The sequence below is a fragment of the Herpailurus yagouaroundi genome, unplaced genomic scaffold (assembly GCF_014898765.1).
Source record: "Herpailurus yagouaroundi ecotype Mexico unplaced genomic scaffold, PumYag 159, whole genome shotgun sequence".
In the NCBI taxonomy this organism is placed as follows: Eukaryota; Metazoa; Chordata; class Mammalia; order Carnivora; family Felidae; genus Herpailurus; species Herpailurus yagouaroundi.
In genome coordinates this window covers 69,948,685-69,967,341 of record NW_024412400.1, presented here as the reverse complement: position 1 = coordinate 69,967,341, position 18,657 = coordinate 69,948,685, and the positions used below count along the sequence as shown (strand labels likewise).

Sequence of the window (18,657 nt, the reverse complement as noted above, 5' to 3'; positions counted from 1 at the left end):
TGTGTGTGTGTGTGTGTGTGTGTGTGTGTGTGTGTGTGTGTGTGTGTTCTGGTAGGTTAGTTTCATTCTTTGAGAAGATTAACTTTCTTCACATGGTGGAAAATTTAACTTGTCAGTGCCAGAGTTTTTATCCGTTGTTTTCCCCTGCTGTAGAGGAGGGACTACCTATTTATCTCATCAGGAAAGATCTTGAAGTAGTGATGAGCTTTGTTTGGGAAGGTGCCCATCATGGCCAGAGGCCATTTAGAAACTATGGCTGCCACTTTCCAGTAGAGCAGTGGGAATGACATTTGAGTACCAGGGAGCTGCTGGACAGACAGCCTCTCTTCCCCTCCCCCCACACCAAAATGTGCATCCATTTATAGTTGGGAAGGTTGTGCTTTAATCCATGATGGACTGTCCCCATAAAATTCTCTTTCAACCAGAACTGGCATATATTTTGTTGTTCTCAATGTTTTCAATATGTGTTGTTTTTTAAAATGAAAAGTTGGGATTCCTCATGTGGTAGTATTTATAATTTTATGTACGCTGTCTATAACTAATATGGGTGTTCAAATGAATTTATCTTCTCAAAACGAGTTACATACTAAAAAAAATTGATGTTATTTATTTTGGTTTTGTTTTTCACATTATTGCTGCTAATTTTACAGGTAACGGAAGCCTAAATTTGAGGGCAAGCATTAGAAAATTATCAACGGGTTAATTATATATATTTAGGGGATATTTTAAACCTTGAAGAAGATAACTACCCTTGTTTGTCCTAACCAGATATTTAAATTTAGCATATAGCAAAATTAATGAGTTGTATATTCTGAAGTTATTTTGAGCAATACTTCATCAGTTCACTTAAAATAAAAATCGTTAGCCTTGTAGACAAAGCTTTTTTGTGACCTAATAGAAATTAATTTTCGGGGACTTCAGTTGCTTCATCTTGAGAACATTGAACTGGGTCTCTGAAGTCTCTTCTGCATCTAATATTCTTTGATCCTATGATTGCACATATAATTTAAAAATTAAGTTAGGGGCCTGGGTGGCTCAGTTGGTTAAGCCTCCGACGTTGGCTCAGATCGTGATTTCCTGGTTTGTGAGTTCGAGCCCTGCGTTAGGTTCTCTGCTGTCAGCACAGAGCCTGCTTCTGATCCTCGGCCTCCTTCTCTCTGTCCCTCCCCTGCTCGTGTGTCCATTCTCTCTCTCTCACTGAAAAACAAACATTCAAAAATAAAAATTAAGTTAGTGTTCAGTCAAATGGGAAATGTACAGTGCTGATTTTTTCAGGTTAGTTATTACCTGAATTGGATTTTTCTAATAACATTTACATTTCTCTGATGTCTTCTCAGTTTTGAACAGATTATTCTCAGAGAAAATATTTTTTTTTCAACGTTTTTTTTATTTTTTTTTATTTTTGGGACAGAGAGAGACAGAGCATGAACGGGGGAGGGGCAGAGAGAGAGGGAGACACAGAATCGGAAACAGGCTCCAGGCTCTGAGCCATCAGCCCAGAGCCTGACGCGGGGCTCGAACTCCCGGACCGAGAGATCGCGACCTGGCTGAAGTTGGACGCTTAACCGACTGCGCCACCCAGGCGCCCCTCAGGGAAAATATTTTTTAGATATCTGAAGAAGAAACGTCTGTTTTTTTCCATTAATCAGAGTTCAGGTGCATTCGTTACATCCCATTTCACTGTAGTGAAAACTAAAAGGAATAGTAACAAACATGTTTACGACAGTTTTTTTCTTTAATGCCCTTATTTTAATTGTATGATTTCTGAATGTTCCAGTCAGTAAATTTTTTAGCAATTTAGGTTTTATCTTTGTGTGCTGTACATTTTTGAAATTGTACTAAAGATACACGTCTCTGAAGTACAATGAGGGGCGCCTGGGTGGCGCAGTCGGTTAAGCGTCCAACTTCAGCCAGGTCGCGATCTCTCGGTCCGGGAGTTCGAGCCCCGCGTCAGGCTCTGGGCTGATGGCTCGGAGCCTGGACCCTGTTTCCGATTCTGTGTCTCCCTCTCTCTCTGCCCCTCCCCCGTTCATGCTCTGTCTCTCTCTGTCGCAAAAATAAATAAACGTTGAAAAAAAATTTGAAGTACAATGAGAAAATGCTATATTTTGAGTAATTTTTTTAACTACTGAAATACATTTCAAGTGTCGCCCATATTAACTACTAATTGAGAAGCTGTGTATGTTAAAAAAATTTACAGCGAGGGGCACCTGGGTGGCTTAGTCGGTTAAATGTCTGGGCTTCAGCTCAGGTCATGATCTCACGGTTTGGGAGTTCGAGCCCTGTGTTGGGCTCTGTGCTGACAGCTCAGAGCCTGGAGCCTACTTCTGATTCTGTCTTCCTATATGCTCCTCCCCTGTTGACGCTCTGTCTGTCTGTCTCCCTCTCTCTCTCTCTTTCTCAAAAATAAATAAACATTAAAAAAATTTTAAAAAAATTTACAGCAAAAAACAAGATATGTGAGTGGTGGGGCGCCTGGGTGGCGCAGTCGGTTAAGCGTCCGACTTCAGCCAGGTCACGATCTCGCGGTCCGTGAGTTCGAGCCCCGCGTCAGGCTCTGGGCTGATGGCTCAGAGCCTGGAGCCTGTTTCCAATTCTGTGTCTCCCTCTCTCTCTGCCCCTCCCCTGTTCATGCTCTGTCTCTCTCTGTCCCAAAAATAAATAAACGTTGGGAAAAAAAAAAATTAAAAAAAAAAAAAAAGATATGTGAGTGGTATGACAGGAGGGCATTAAAGATGCCAACAAGTTGTTTTTTTTTTTCTGGAAAAGTTTTGTTTATGTGTAGCATATGGTTTGTAACTCGTAGAGTGGTGAGAACAAACAGGAAAGGCAAGCAGGGGTCATATCATTAAGTGACATGTTTGCTGCGTTAAGGGGTTTGGACATTTCTTCTGTGACAGGAAACTTGTGAAGGACTTTAAGGAGAACAGCAGAATTATGTTTCAGCCTCAGATGATGTAGAGCATGAAGGGTGAAATGATGGTTTGAGAGGGAAAGGGGCTGAGCTCTGGTTGGGAGAAAGTTGAGCTGATAGTATGATGGGTGAGAATGACACCACATAATTCCGAGAGTATTGAAAACTGGACTGTATTTGTGAATTCTGAAAGGAAGCATTTGGAAATTCAGGAGAGAGTAAAAAGAGCTAAGCATCCAAATTTTTTTCTCTCTGGCTTGCTCCTCTTGTGGAGAACCGGGGTATGAAGAATGGGGGTCTGTGGAGATGGGGAATTAATTTGACAATCCAAATAGCTAATGGACAAAAGCTTGAGGGCAACACAAGGAGGGGGAAATTGCTGCATGGGAATGGGAAATCCCCTTGTCATGATATCTTAACCAAATGGTAATTAAATTAGATGCTTATTTGAGAATAGTCACAAGAAAATGTATTGTTATAGTGTAACTAGTTTATTGGGTGTAACTTTTATGGAGTTTTAGGTTAATCACTTTATTTCATAATCTCTTGATATATAAAAACTTTCCTAAGGATTTTATGTTAATATAAAAGTCATAAGAATCTTGGTTTGATAACTTTAGAAAGCTGATCTAAAGTACTGTTTAGTTAAAATTACATAAATAGTTTTTCAAAAAATTAGCTATTTTAAAATAATTTTAGATTTATGGAAGAGTTGCAAAGATAGTACAAAATTGCTGTGTGTACCCTTCACTCTTAAAATCTTACATAATAAGATTACATATGGTACATTTATTAGCAAATTTAAGAAATTAACATTGGTATAATATTAAACTAAACTACAAACTTTATTTGGATATTCCCAACTTTTCCCATTAATGTTTTTTCTGTTCAGGATCCAATCCAGGATCCCATATTGCATTTAGTTGTTTCATTAATCTCCTCTGATCTATGACAGTTCATCAATCTTTCTTGTTTTTCATGACCTTGAAGAATACTGGTTTGTATATTTTTAATGATGGACTGAAGTTATGGATACTTGCAGAATAATGCCGCACAGGTGATATAGGTCCCTGTCTCATAGCATCCAAGGGTACATACCAATATTTACATACAATAATACTGTCAATTATTACTGGTGGTGTTAATCTTCATCTCTTATTTAAGTCGTGTCTGGTAGATTCCTTTACTATGAAATTACTTTTTCCATTTTCCATATTCTTTTCATTAGAAGTGAGTCAATAATTTCAACCCTCATTCAAGGGAGGGACATTAAGTTCCATCTCCTAGATGAAATGTATCCGAGAGTTTGTGGACATATGTTAGAGTTACTACAGTAATAAGAAATTTGGGGGAGGGATGTTTGGGTGGCTCAGTCATTTAAGCATTTGACCCTTGATTTCAACTCCGGTCATGATCTCACTGCTCAGCCCCCTAAGGATTCTCTCTGTTTCTCTCTCTCTGCCCCTCTCCCTGGGTGTGTGTGTGTGTGTGTGTGTGTGTGTGTGTGTACGCATTTGCACGTGCTCTTATGCGCACTCTCAAATAAATTTTTTAAAAAATCGTAAAAAAATACTTTGGGGAGATACTCTGAGGCTGTGTAGGTTTCACTCAGTAATTTTAGCATTCATTAGTGGGATCTTGTTTGCAGTAGTGATCACTGTGGTTGTGGTCTAATGGGGATTTTCTAGTTCCTTCATGTCTTCTACATGTATTAATTGAACTTTTTTCTATGCAGATTTGTTTCTTTCCTTCATTTAATTTTTCAGTTATTTGTGTTAATTGTGGACTTGTGGATTTTTATTTTGTTCTTGCTCAGGGTGTTCCACCATTGGCCACTGGGAGCTCATTCAGGCTCTTGTGTCCTTTTGACATGACCCATCCTGTGTATTTGTAATCATGTTCTTTGTGATACACAGAATGCTCCAGACTCCTCTTGCATGTTCCCTCTCCTAGCCTTGGCATAAGCCACTTCTCCAAGAAGCCCTGGCTTCCTGTTATTAAAATCACAACAACATTTTTTTCTAGTGTGGAAAGTAACGTCTTAAAAATTTTTTTTTAATGTTTATTTGTGAGAGAGAGCGAGAGAGCGTGAGTGGGAGAAGAGCAGAGAGACAGGGAAACACAGAATCCGAATAGCTTCAGGCTCTGAGCTGTCACCACAGAGCCTGACGTGGTGCTTGAACTCACAAACTGTGAGATCATGACTTGAGCTGAAGTCAGATGCTTAACCGACTGGGTCACCCAGGCGCCCTGGTAGTAATGTCTTCGTATTTTACAAAGTATCCATATTGGCTTGTGGTTCTGCAACAAAAATTTCTTAAGGATTCTGAACCCCATGTATTCATTTAGCAAACTTTTAAAGGTGTGTATGTGTCAGCATTCTTAGACACATAAGAAGAACTTTTGATACCAAGGAGTCTCGATAGATATAAGAAAGACAGATTTCTCCTCACTCCCAGCATACTTTATTGAGTGCTTGTTATATGCCAAGTACTGTGCACAGGTCAACAGGGAATAATAAGAACTCAATCAAGATTACACAGGTTTTTTTAGGAGCATATGGGAGGGAGTACTTAACCCACTGTTGGGCCAGGTAGAGTATAGAGCGAGTCTTGAAAAATGACTACATCTTAGCTAGATAGGGGGTTGAGTGGGGAGGTAGAGGAAAGGTAGGAGGAAGGGAAGCCATTCCATGAAGAGGAATAGCAGTGAAAAGACTACTAGGGTTGATAATTTATGAATTGGATCTATAGGTAAACACCTGACTATGCGGGGTGGTGGTGGAGGGGATGGGAGGAAGTGGTGGCAGGATCAATATCATGAGAGTCTTGTGGGTAAGCTAAGGCTTTGGAGAGTTGAGGGACCTTTTGAAGGAATTTGAGTTGGAAGGTAATGTAATCAGGCCATCCTGACAGCACCTTGGAGGGTATGTTGACTTCCAAGAGGCTATTGCTAATCGACAGAGTTGAGAAGTGAAACTCTTAATTAAAAACTGTGACCGTGGTTCTCAGACTTTATGTGGATCACCAGGAGAGCTTATTAACATGTTTTAAGATTGTTCAACTCCATCCCAGAGCTTCTGATTCATTAGATCTGAGTTGGAGCCTGAGAATTTGCATTCCTAGTAGATTCCTAGGTGATACTGATGCTGATATTATTGCTGGTTTGGTGACCACACTTGGCATTCACTGGGCTGTCAAAGAGAATGAAGGGAAGTGATAGGGGGAGGGATTTGAGGAGGTGGTCACTGGATACTTACACCTCCTGATCTTTCTGTTCATCGCTCATTCGCAATCTTGATCTTAGTCTCTTACATCTTTTAGAGCTGCTGGCTTTTTTGACTAGTGAGGAAAGGGCCGGGATTAGTTTTTGGAAACATACATGCAAATACAGGTTCTGTATTTTACCAGCTGAAAAATTGTATGCTCACTCCATTACTGGAAATGTGTGTCTTTCTCTGTTGACATCCAGTTACAATAGCTCCTGGTTTTACGGTGGTGCTGGCTAGCGTACGTGCAGCACATAGTTTCCAAGATGTGTTAATGTGGGAGAATTGTTCTGTTACAGTTGTTTATTTAGCATATGTGCACGACTCTTTAGGTTTGGCTCTTTACTGATATTTCTTGGAGAAATGTAACTGAAAGGTGAATTTGAATTTTTTTTAATAACTTAATTTGAACACATCAAAATAGCGTTTTTTTTAAAAGCATGAATAGTTAAGATTTAGAGATTTAGCTATTTGGTTGTAGGGTGGATGTAATTATTTTTTCTTTAGACTGATGATTATACAACGTATAACTTTAGATTTAAAGTCTTTAAGGAAATTACTATCCATAAGATTCAGTCCTTACTGATGTTTGAACATACTGAAGTGGTAAATCTCCATTTTTTTCTCTATCGACCAATGATCAGTATTCTCCAAGAAAATAATAAAGTGTAAATACCATCACTGCATTAACAACTGAAGTGAAGTTTTCATTTTTTTAAAGGACATAATGTATACATATGTAAACATGCATTTGAGTTTCAGGGATTCAAGAATACCAAAATTAGTAAGGGAAAGTAAATTGTAAGGGGACAGAATGATTAAAAGCTAATTACTTAATTTAAGATGAGTAACTGGTTATGGGGATAGTTGGGTATGTTTTTAGAGGTTTATGTCTTACACGTATATGTCTTTTTCAGGCTTGGACAAAGTGCTGAATATTTATTGTTCAGTTGTAATCACTTCAATTCAGACTATTGATACTTTTTAGAAGTTTTTTTTTAAATTTTTTAATGTTTATTATTTTTGAGAGAGAGGGAGAGAGAGAGAGAGAGAGAGAGGGCTCAAGTGGAGGAGGGGCAGAGAGAGGGAGACACAGAATCTGAAGCAGGCTCCAGGCTCTGAGCTGTCTCGGGACTGGAACACATGAGCAGTGAGATCGTGACCTGAGCTGAAGCTAGACGCTTAACCGACTGCGCCACCCACGCTCCCCAGACTGTTGATAGTTTTTAAGGATTAAAAATATAACAACAAAATAACTTGAATCCAAATTTAGGTACTTTTTTGGGAGAATCTATGATCATTATACATTTTGCACTTTTATACAAGTATGTCTTTGTGTGTATAACAAGTGATTGATACATGGGAAGTGAAGCTGATAACTGCTTCAAAGATGATTTGACTAGGTAATACATTCACATTGTTAAAAAAAAGTCAAAAGTATTTTTTCTCCTTTTGTTCCCCCAGCCCCCCAAACTATTCAGTTACTTTCCTGGAGTCAACCAGTGTTACTAGTTTCCTCTGTGTCTTTCCAGAGAAATACTGTATAGTATGTAGAAAGCCAGTAAGTATTTACTTCATACCCTCTTCTCAATATTGTTTTAAACACAAATGGTAGGATACCAGTCACTCTGTTCTATCTTCCTTTTTTTTTTTCTTTTTTTTTTTTTTTTTACTGGTTACTGTGTATTTTAAGTCAACACATAAAGAGCCTTCCTCCCCCCCCGACCCCTGCTTGTTTTAAAATGGTGGCAAGGTATTTTATTGTATGGATATACCATAATTTTTTAAAATCTTTTTTTTAATGTTTATTTAATTTTGAGGAAGAGAGACAAGAGTGTGGGTGGGGGAGGGGCAGAGAGAGAGGGAGACACAGAATCTGAAGCAGGTTCCAGGCTCTGAGCTGTCAGCACAGAGCCCGATGTGGGGCTTGAACTTAGGAACTCAGATCATGACCTGAGCTGAAGTTGGATGCTCAACTGACTGAGCCACCCAGGCACCCCTGTATGGATATACCATAATTGAGCTGGTTCTCCTAGTTGATGATGGATATTCAGGTTCTTAAGACTGTTGCTGTTACAAACAGTGTTGCAGTGAGTCACCTTGGTACATTTATCATTGTGTATGCATGCAAGGATATCTGATGATAAATCACAAGAAGTGGAACTGCTGGATCAAAGGATGTGTATGTTTGCACGTAGGATAACTACTGCCAGACGGACTTCACAGAGGCTGCCCCAGTTTATACTCCTGCTCCCAGCCCTAGTCTCTTTGCCCACACTCTTGCCAACATAGTGTTGCCAAATGTTTTGATCTTCCCTAATCTGATAGTAAAGAGGATATTTTAGCATCTTTCTAAAATTATTTTTTAAGTAAACTCCGTGCCTGACTTGGGGCTTAGAACTTAACAACCCTGGGGTTAGGAGTTGCATGCTGAGCCAGCATGCTCAGCCAGCTCACTGACTGAGCCAGCCAGGCGCCCCTGGTTTTCTATTTTGAGTGAGGTTGAGCATCTTTTATATATTTGAGTCATTTCTTCTATTGAACTATTTTTTGGATTCTTCTACCATTTTTTATTGTGGCATAAGTTACATAAGGTAAAGTACATACATTTTAAATGTATAACTCTGTAAACTTTTAGTTGAAGTATAATTTACTCTCAATAGAAAGATTTTAAGTGTACAGTTTTGGTGAATTTTGACAGCTTTATATGACAGTATAATTCATCCCAGTCAAAATTTAGAGCATTTCCATCACCCAGAAAGAAGTTCCTTCAGGCCCCCCCTCCATTCAGTTTTCCTTTCTCCCCACTTCAGGTAATCACTTTTCTGATTTCTCTTACCATAAATTGGTCATGTCCATGAATTTGTATTGGAGTATACATACACACATGTACCTACCATGAAGATCAAGATACAGAACATTTCCTGCCATCTGGCAGACACCTTTGTACTCTTCTTCCAGTCTCTCTCCCACCAAAAGGAACCAATCTGCTGACCTGTATTCACCAGAGTTTCATAAAGCTGTGAGCCATCATCTCTGTGGTGTCAAGCAGTAGCCCCCCCCACCCCCCAATTGCTATCTGTATGGATATAACACTGTTATTTTTTTGTGGTGTGTGTGGATGGAAGGACAGACATTTGGGTTTTTCACCTTTGAGCTGTTTTGAATAAAACTTCAGTTAATATTCCTGTGTATGTGTTTTGGAAGATTTGAGTACCTGCTTCTTTTTGGTATATTAGAAATGGAATCGATGGGATATAGGGTATAGGTACATGTCAAACTTTAGTAGATACTGAAAAACAGTTCCCCAAAGTGATTGTATGAATCTGTACTTCACTAGCAGTGTTTGAGACTTGCAGTTGCTCTGTATCTTTGCTATCACTTCGTATCTGTCCTTTTAGTTTTAGGCATTCTGGTAGGAGTGTAGTGGTATGTCATTGTGGTTATAATTTGAATTTTCTTGGTGACTAAATGAAGTTGAGTGCCTTTTCATGAGTTTACTGTTGATACATATTCTTTAACTGGGTGATGGATCTTAGCATGATCTGTAGGAGCTTTTTTTTAAATGTTTATTTTGAGAGAGAGAGAGCCCTCGTGCACATATGAGAGCAGGTAAGGACATTGCAGGGGATGGAGAGAGAGAATCTCAAGCAGGCTCTGCACCAGCAGCGTGGAGCCTGATGCAGGGCTTGAACTCAGGAACCGTGAGACCACGTCCTTAGCTGAAACCAAGATGCTGAACTGACTGGGTCACCGAGGTGTCCCAAGAACTTTTTTGTTTTTAAATATATTTTGATAACACCTATTGTGATAAGAGTTTGCAGTTTTGTTTTTTTAAGGTTTTAAGTAATCCCTATACCCAACGAAGGGCTCAAATCTGTAACCCCAAGATCAGGAGTTGCCTGCTCTACTGACTGAGCCAGCCAGGTGCCCTCCGGATGTTTATTGATTTGCTATATGTCTTTTGATGTCCTGGCAAAAATTCAAGTAAACCGACTTTATTATTTTTTATGTTTGTTTATTTTGAGAAAGAGAGAGAGAGAGAGAGAGAGAGCACGTGCATGCATCTGCAGGGGAGGGGCAGAAAAAGAGAGCAAGGGAGAGAGAAAATCCCAGGCAGGTTCTGAGGTGTCAGTGCAGAGCCCGATGTGGTGCTCAGTCTCATGAACTGAGATCATAACTTGAGCTGAAATCAAGATGCAGACACTTAACTGACGGTGCCACCCAGGTTCCCCTACATAAGCATACTTGAAAGGAAAATTTTTGATCAAAATTTTTGTTGTTTCCAAATTGTTTTCGAGTTTTGTGGTGTACTTTGAAAGGTCTTGCTTGTTCATTCTGAGGTTACCATATTTCAGTGAATCTGATGTGCCACCAAATGTAAGATATTCTGTTACTTTGTGTACTCCCACAAAATAGGAAAAATATTGTGAAACTGACACGAGGTTTTTTTTTTTTTTTACCACTTAGAATCTTTATCTTAAACTTACAGCTTTAGTTTTTTCTAATATATACTATACTTCCAGATAAATGAGTAGGGAAATATAGATGAAATAAATCAAGTATTTCCCCTAAGTTCCCACATTTCGAATAGGACTCCTGGGTCACTTTTTGACTTCTTAGTGTGTTTTTCTATTGTTTTCTCTGCCTGAAGAATGTTAGTGGGGAACATTTTTTTTAAGTTTTTTTATTTAAATTCCAGTTTGTTAATGTACAGTGTAATATTAGTTTTAGGTGTGCGACATAGTGAGTGATTTAACACATCCAAGTGGCACCTGGCACCACTGCTCATCACAGCAAGTGCCCTTCCTTAATCCCCATCACCTGTTTTATGCATCTCCCCACCCACCTCCTTTTGGTCACCATCAGTTTGTTCTCTGTATTTAAGAGTCTGTTTCTTGGTTTGCCTTTCTCTCTCATTTTTCTTTATTTCTTTGCTCATTTGTTCTGTTTCTTAAATTCTGCATATGAGTGAAATCATATGGTATTTGTCTTTCTCTGATTCATTTCGCTTAGCATAGTACTCTAGCTCCATCCATGTCATTGCAAGATTTCATTTTTTTTTTTTATGGCTAATCTGAATAATACTCCATGGTGTGTGTGTGTGTGTGTGTACACCTACACACCATATCTTTATGTATTTATCAATCACTGGACACTTGGGCTATTTCCATAATTTGGCTATTGTAAATGATTCTGCTATAAACATCGGGTGCATGTATCCCTTTGGATTAGTATTTTTGTATTATTTGGGTAAATACCCTGTAGTGTGATTGCTGATCATAGGGTAGTTCTATTTTTAACTTTTTTAGGAACCTCCATACTGTTTTTCTCACTGGCTTTACCAATTTGCATTTGGTGGGGAACATTTCTTAAAGAATCCAGAGAAGAACTAAAAGCCATTGGTGCTATGCTCTTAAGCTGACTTTGCAATTAGGTTGACCAGCTTTTTTTTTTTTTTTCTTTATAGCTTAGAGTATAAAAGAGTGACCTTATTGTTTCAAGGTTTTTCTAAGTTGCTGGATTTGGTATATAAGGTTTAAGAGAGTGGCTAACCATTGTTTCAGGGCTTTTCTCCCAAGTGGCTGACTGCCAGTCTACAAATATTGATGCTGGTTGCATACATACAAGCTCGGACAGATCCGCCATGATGCTAGCTGGCCAACACTAACGATAAGACAAATACTGTTTTACACTGTGTGTCTTCGATCTAATGAATACAGTATGAAATCAAAGAAATGCATTTTTTCTAGGTTGGTCTGTTTGCATTTTCCCCCCTAATTTAAATAAATCAGCATATTTTCCCTGTTAAATAACTGTAGTGTGTGTGTGTGTGTGTGTGTCTGTCTGTCTGTCTACATGTATGTGTAAAATTTAGTTTCCAGAGAGGGGAACATAGAGGCGCCTGGGTGGCTCAGTTGGTTAAGCATTGGACTCTTGGTTTGGCTCAGGTTATGATCTCATGGTTCTTGAGTTCCAGCCCCACATTCAGGCTCTGGGCTGATGATGTGGAGCCTGCTTGGGATTTTCTCCCTCTCTTTCCCCCTCTCCCCCTCTCCCCCTCCTTCCCCCTCTCCCTCTCTCCCTTTTTCTCCCTCTCCCTCTTTCTCCCTCTCCCTCTTTCTCCCTCTCACTCTTTCTCCCCCTCTCTCCCTCCCCCCTTCTCCCCTTCCCTGCTTGTGCTCACTCTCTCTCAAAACAAACAAAAAAACAACTTAAAAAGAGGGGAAAATAAACTGCTGTATATGTTGCTTGAACTGTTGACTGCCTTTTGGATATTCATGGCCTTGGGGCTTAGGGGAATCAATCTGGTGTTGTCATTTTACAATAATTATCTTTTATGAATGCTTGTACATGCTTACTACTGAATTCAAAGTCTTTGACTTGTGTTTTATTAATTGAAAATGGAATTAACCTAACATGTTCATAAGGTACATGTGAAGTAGATGCAGGAAATAATGTTTGCCCACTGGTAGTAGAAATCTCTCTCCAGCAAGGGTTTTGGGGAAAAGAAAACCTAAAGGGCACATAGACTAGCTAAGATAACCACATGAAAAAGAAAGGCAAGAACTGGTTTTGGGTTATCGAGATAATAGGAAGACAGAATAGAAAAGCAGTAAAGCATAACTTAGAATAAAGCAAATGGAAAATTATGGTGTTAAATAAACATTTATCAAATTAAAAAAAAAATCCCTAGATGGGTTTGTGTATATGTATGTATATAAGATATATGTAAGATTGTCGTTTAACCGTCTTTATTTGGTACTTAATTATACATTCATAATTTTATTAAGGATTCTAGAATGTTGCAGACTTTAGACTTGTTTGACCTTGGACTGTTGAGTTTTAAATAAAACGCAGTACTTGAGAGATTGATGAAAAGGAGAATTTATTGGAAAGTGTCTCAGGAAACTTGGTGCAGGGTTATAGCCTGGAATTAGAGACACAGTGGGAACTAGGAACTCAGTGGAGATTATGCCAGATGTTATTTCATTCTCCTATTCTCTCTGCAGACCAGATAATCCTCACCTGGTCCACAAATCATTAAAACAAGTCTTCCAGCAACTCTTTAATTTATGTTATTTGTGTAAGCTCCTAGAGAAAAGCACTGTTTTTGTTCTTCCCCTCTTCATATTTTTTATCTTTCTCAGATTAAGTAATGTACTCAGGATCACATGCAAATATGGCTCTCTAGCCAGCTCTTAACCACTACTTAGTATTATTAAGTTAACTTAGATCTAAAAAAAAAAAAAAAAAAAAAGTTAGATCTAAACTGTGAGGTTAGATATGTGAACCCTTGGGGTAATATCAATGACCTTGACTACTGGTAAAGAGATACACATGCTAAATTTTACTGAAACAGAATATTGAGTCCTTATGAAGATGTATAACTAGTGTCTTTGAAACTCAGCAGCATAGCCAGCTGAATTTGGGGCAGCATAGTCTGTAAAAGCTTGAATGGTCATCATCTGTCTGTGCCAAGCCCTCTACCCCAAGGTGGCTGCAGGAGTGTTAATTGCTTAGAGAGGACTTTTTTAGTATCACAGGAGCTGGTACTTTCTCTTAATATTTATCACTGATTGTAATTCTGCGTTTACAGGGGTGACTTTTTTTTCTCCTTTTCCCACTAGAATGTTAAGGACTAACGTACCTTTGTGCTCAGAAGGAGTGTTATAAATGTTTACTTTAAGAAAGTAGAGAATGGATGTAAGAATTCATGCTGTTAAAATGTGATGAGAATTTTATGTCTTCGTGTTTTCAAGAAGTTATTTTGATCAGACTTGTCATTTATATGTGTGTAAATTATATATATTGACTTTATATAGTTTTTCTTCTTAATAAATCATGCAATTCTCATAACAGCATTGAACGTGCTCTATTTTAAAATAGAGGGTCCTTATTTTCATAAATTGGTGCTCTAAATTGTACTGTGAGTGGTAAATTACTTACCATTTTAGAGGGAGTCTTTTTAGCATTAGAGAATTGATATAATTTCAAGAAGCTTGTTCATTCAGTTTTGGAAGTGAGCTGTTTACTTTCCTCAGTAGCAGGAATCAGGCCTAGCATTTTAAACCCATGATGGAAACGGATTTCTTTTTTTTTTCCCTTTGAGAAAATCCAACTGAGTGCTGCATAAGTAAAATCATCCTTGTCACTACAGGAATTAAAAAAGAATTTTTCCTGTTTTTACATTTTAGAACAGGGGATCTAAAGCTCTAATAGGATATCTCCACATTGAGGCTTTTTGAATGTTAATGATTTTAGAGACGATTTTGTGTTTTTATAGCTCTTACAGTTTTGGAGGTAGGAAGGTAAGTCCTTTCAGTGGTCTCAGTAGTTTAAGTGTGGCCCATAGGATGGATGTTCTGTTCATGACTTACACTGAGTTACGTGTAGAAGAATAATATTTGGTATTAAGTTATATTATTTTGGGGGTTGACATAACCTGGAGGTTGTTAGTGGTTGTCTAATTTTCTTTAAACTAGTGGTGTTCCACAAAGTGTTTGAAGTGCTGCAGATGATTTCCTAATCACACCTGCACACAGGTTAGTTGGCTTCTTAGCCCGTGAGTTACTGCTTCTGAGCTGTCTCTTAAAAGCAACACCATAGCAACACACAGGATTCTGAGTCCTCAATCTATAACAGGTAATTTAGGAATTTATCACTGCCATAGTTGTGGCCTTGTTATAAATTCCCATATTTGAAATGTAATTTGCAACAGGTTTTTCTTGAGAAATAACATATAAAAAGTGTTTAGTTCTCTAGTGGTAAACATTATTTCTTCCCTAGTCATATAGAGTGTTTTACTGAACGTGCCATGGTGGGAACTTCAGGTATATGAGAAAGAAAGGTTGGAGAATTGAGGTTATGGGCAAACCTGTTAAAGCCTTGGGGGGGGTGGGGCGCGGAGGTGGGAATGTAACGAAAGTAAAATACCTTGTATGCCATATTATTTATGGCTTTTGGAATACACTGTGTTGAGGTATACTTTATATACAGTAGCATATACTAACTTGAAATGGTTAATTCACTGAGTTCTGATAAATACACATACCTGTACAACCACCACAATTCAAGGCAAGGCACATGTTCGTTACAGAAAAATGTTTCCTTGTTCCCAGCTGCAGTCATTTCCACTCTTCACCCTCATCCCAGGCAACCACTGATCTGCTTTTCAATGCTCCATATTAGCTGTGCTTCTTTTAAAATTTTGTATAAATGGAATTCCATTCCATTTTATAGTAGGCAGAATAAAAGTCCCTCAAGGGTATCCATACTCTAATCCCCAGAATCTGTGAATATTTTACTTTACATGGCCAAAAGGGATTTTGCAGATATGATTAAGGGCTTTGAGATGGGGGAGATTATCCAGGTGGGTCCAGTCTAATTATTTGAGTCCTTAAAAACCATGGTCTGAGAGAGGAATGCTGAAGAATGGTCAGAGGGATGGGTTAGCAAAAAAGTAAGGCTGCCTCTGTTAGCTAGAAGGATCAAAGTAAACCTCCAAAGAGGAATATGGTCCTGCTCTTACACGTTTTGGTCCAGTGAGACCTGTGTCAAACTTCTGCAGAATTTGGCATAATACATTTGTGTTGTTTTAAGCCACTCACTTTGTGGTGATTTGTTGCAGCAGCCATAAAAAGTAATATTCTATGCTGTTTTCTTTCGTGCCTTTTGTTTTTAAAGATTCATTATGCTTTTGCCTATGTTAGTAATTAGTTTTTTTATCAGTATAGTCCCTTGTATGGATATATCATACTTTTTTTTTTTTTTTTAAACGTATGCAACTACTGATGGACGTTTGGATTGTTTCCAATTTTGAGCTATTAGAAATGAAGCTGCTTGTGAATATTTCTGTTTGGGTCTTTGTATGGACATGATGTTTTCACTTCTTTTTACCTTGGAGTGGGATTGCTAGGTTAAGTGGTAAGTATACATTCAGTTTTATAAGAAACTGCCAAACTGTTTTCCAGGTACCAATTTACATTCCCAATAGTTTCTCCACCCTAGAATTCTTCGCCTTTTATTAGTTTAGTTTTGTTTTGTGTTAGAGCATGCAAGGGGTGGGGGAGAGTGTCAGTGGGGGGAAGAGAGAGAATTTTAAGCAGGTTCCACACCCAGCTGAGCCACCCAGGTGCACCCATTTAGCCTTTTAAAATCTTAGCCATTGTAATGTGTGTGTAGTATATTCCTGTATTTTTTTTTTCAACGTTTTTTTATTTATTTTGGGACAGAGTGAGAGCATGAACGGGGGAGGGGCAGAGAGAGAGGGAGACACAGAATCGGAAACAGGCTCCAGGCTCCGAGCCATTAGCCCAGAGCCTGACGCGGGGCTCGAACTCACGGACCGCGAGATCGTGACCTGGCTGAAGTCGGACGCTTAACCGACTGCGCCACCCAGGCGCCCCATATATTCCTGTATTTTAATTTTCGTTTCGTTGATGATGACATTCATGTATCTTATGTGAATCGTTTAAATATTTAGCTCATTTATTTGGGTTGTATGTCTTTATGTAATTGTGGTAGCTTTCTTTGTATATTCTGGATACAAGTACTTGTCAGAACTGCAGAGAATGTTTTGTTGTTGTTGTTTTTTCCCCCAGCGTATAGCTTGCTTTTTCATTCCTTTCATGCTTACTTTATTTTTTGTAGAGTAGAAGTTTTAAAATTTGATCAAGTCTAGATTACACATTTTCTTCTTTCATGATCTGTGCTTTTTGTGTCCTAAGGAAATTTATCCTGTGTTGTCTTTTAGAAGTTTTGGGATTTTAGCTTTTGCTTCTAGGTCTGTGAACATTAAAACAGTTTGATTTAATTTTTGTGTATGGCATGAGATAAGTTCATTTCTCTTTCCATGTGAATACCCAGTTGTTTCATTAGAAGAATATCCTTTCACCATTAATGACCTTATTAGCTCCTTTGTCAAAAATCAGGTTTTTGGTGGTTAAGGGGTAGATTTCTTATGGTCTTCTGTGTATGTGATCATGTTACTGTGAATAAAGACGATTTATTCTTCTTTTGATCTGTATGCCTTTCTTTCTTTCTTTTTTTAACATTTATTCACCTTTGAGAGACAGAGACAGAACACGAGCTGGGAAGGGGTAGAGAGAGAGGGAGACACAGAATCCAAAGCAGGCTTCAGGCTCTGAGCTGTCAGCACAGAGCCCAACATAGGGCTCGAACTCATGAACTGTGAGTTCATGACCTGAGCCAAAGTCATACGCTCAACTGACTGAGCCACCCAGGTGCCCCTTTTGTTTCTTTATTTCAATTGGGTAGGGCCTCCAGGACAGTGTTGCATAGGTGTTGGTGATAATAGGACATTCATGCCTTGTTCTCAGTTTTTTTAAATTTTTTTTTTTAACGTTTATTTATTATTTTTGGGACAGAGAGAGACAGAGCATGAACGGGGGAGGGGCAGAGAGAGGGAGACACAGAATCAGAAACAGGCTCCAGGCTCTGAGCCATCAGCCCAGAGCCCGATGCGGGGCTCGAACTCACGGACCGCGAGATCGTGACCTGGCTGAAGTCGGACGCTTAACAGACTGCGCCACCCAGGCGCCCCGCCTTGTTCTCAGTTTTAAGGGCAAAGCATTCTTTCACCATCAATTATGTTAGCTGCAGGTTTTTCATAGATCCTCTTTATCACATTGACGATATTTTTCTTCTATTCCTACCTTGCTTATAATTTTTAATGGGAATGTGTATTGGATTTTGTCAGGTTTTTCCTGCATCTTCTGATATAATCATATATGTTTTTCTCTGTTTTGTTAATATAATGGATAATATTGATTTAACATTTGAAATTTTCCTTGCTTGTATTCCAGAGTCATGATGTACTATCCTTTCTTATATATGGTTAATTTGGTTTTCTAATATTTTATTATGAGGGATTGATTTGTAGTTGTGTTTTTTTTTGGGAGTTTTTTTTGGCTAGTTTTTGGTTTTAGCATTGGGGTAATGCTAATTTAAGGATATGAGAAATGTTTGCCTTCTGTATTTTTTCAGTGTTTATATAGAATTTTTTTTTTCTTTAAATGTTTGATAAAATTCACCAGAAAAGTCATCTGGACCTGGAGTTTTCTTTATGGGAAGGTTTTTAATAACATATCAAATTTCTTTTATAGATACAAGACAGTGTAGATTTTCTCTTTTTTCTTGGGTCTCTTTGGTAATTTGTGTATTTCAAGATTTTTTTTCTTTTTAATTTCAGAGTTGATTAGCTTAATATCCTTGCTCTTTCAATGAGTATGGAATCTGGTTAAGTAAGTTTTCTCATTGTTCATGATTAGCATTATGTGTCTTAATCAGTGTAGGGAGATTTATTTATTCAAACACGTGTTTCACTGGTCTTCCTCTATAGTATGTCCATTTTCTTTTACATTGATTTCCACTTTATTTCCTTCCATCTACTGAGTTTAATTTGTTCTTCCTGCTTCTTAAGATTAGATCTGTGATGGGGCGCCTGGGTGGC

General features: G+C 38.4%; 1 protein-coding gene across 3 annotated transcripts in view; it reads left to right on the top strand.

Annotated features, from left to right (window-relative positions):
* The window catches only part of TBL1XR1 (TBL1X/Y related 1), a 184,279-nt gene that overhangs the window by 14,128 nt on the left and 151,494 nt on the right, over positions 1–18,657 (top strand). The window lies entirely within an intron of this gene.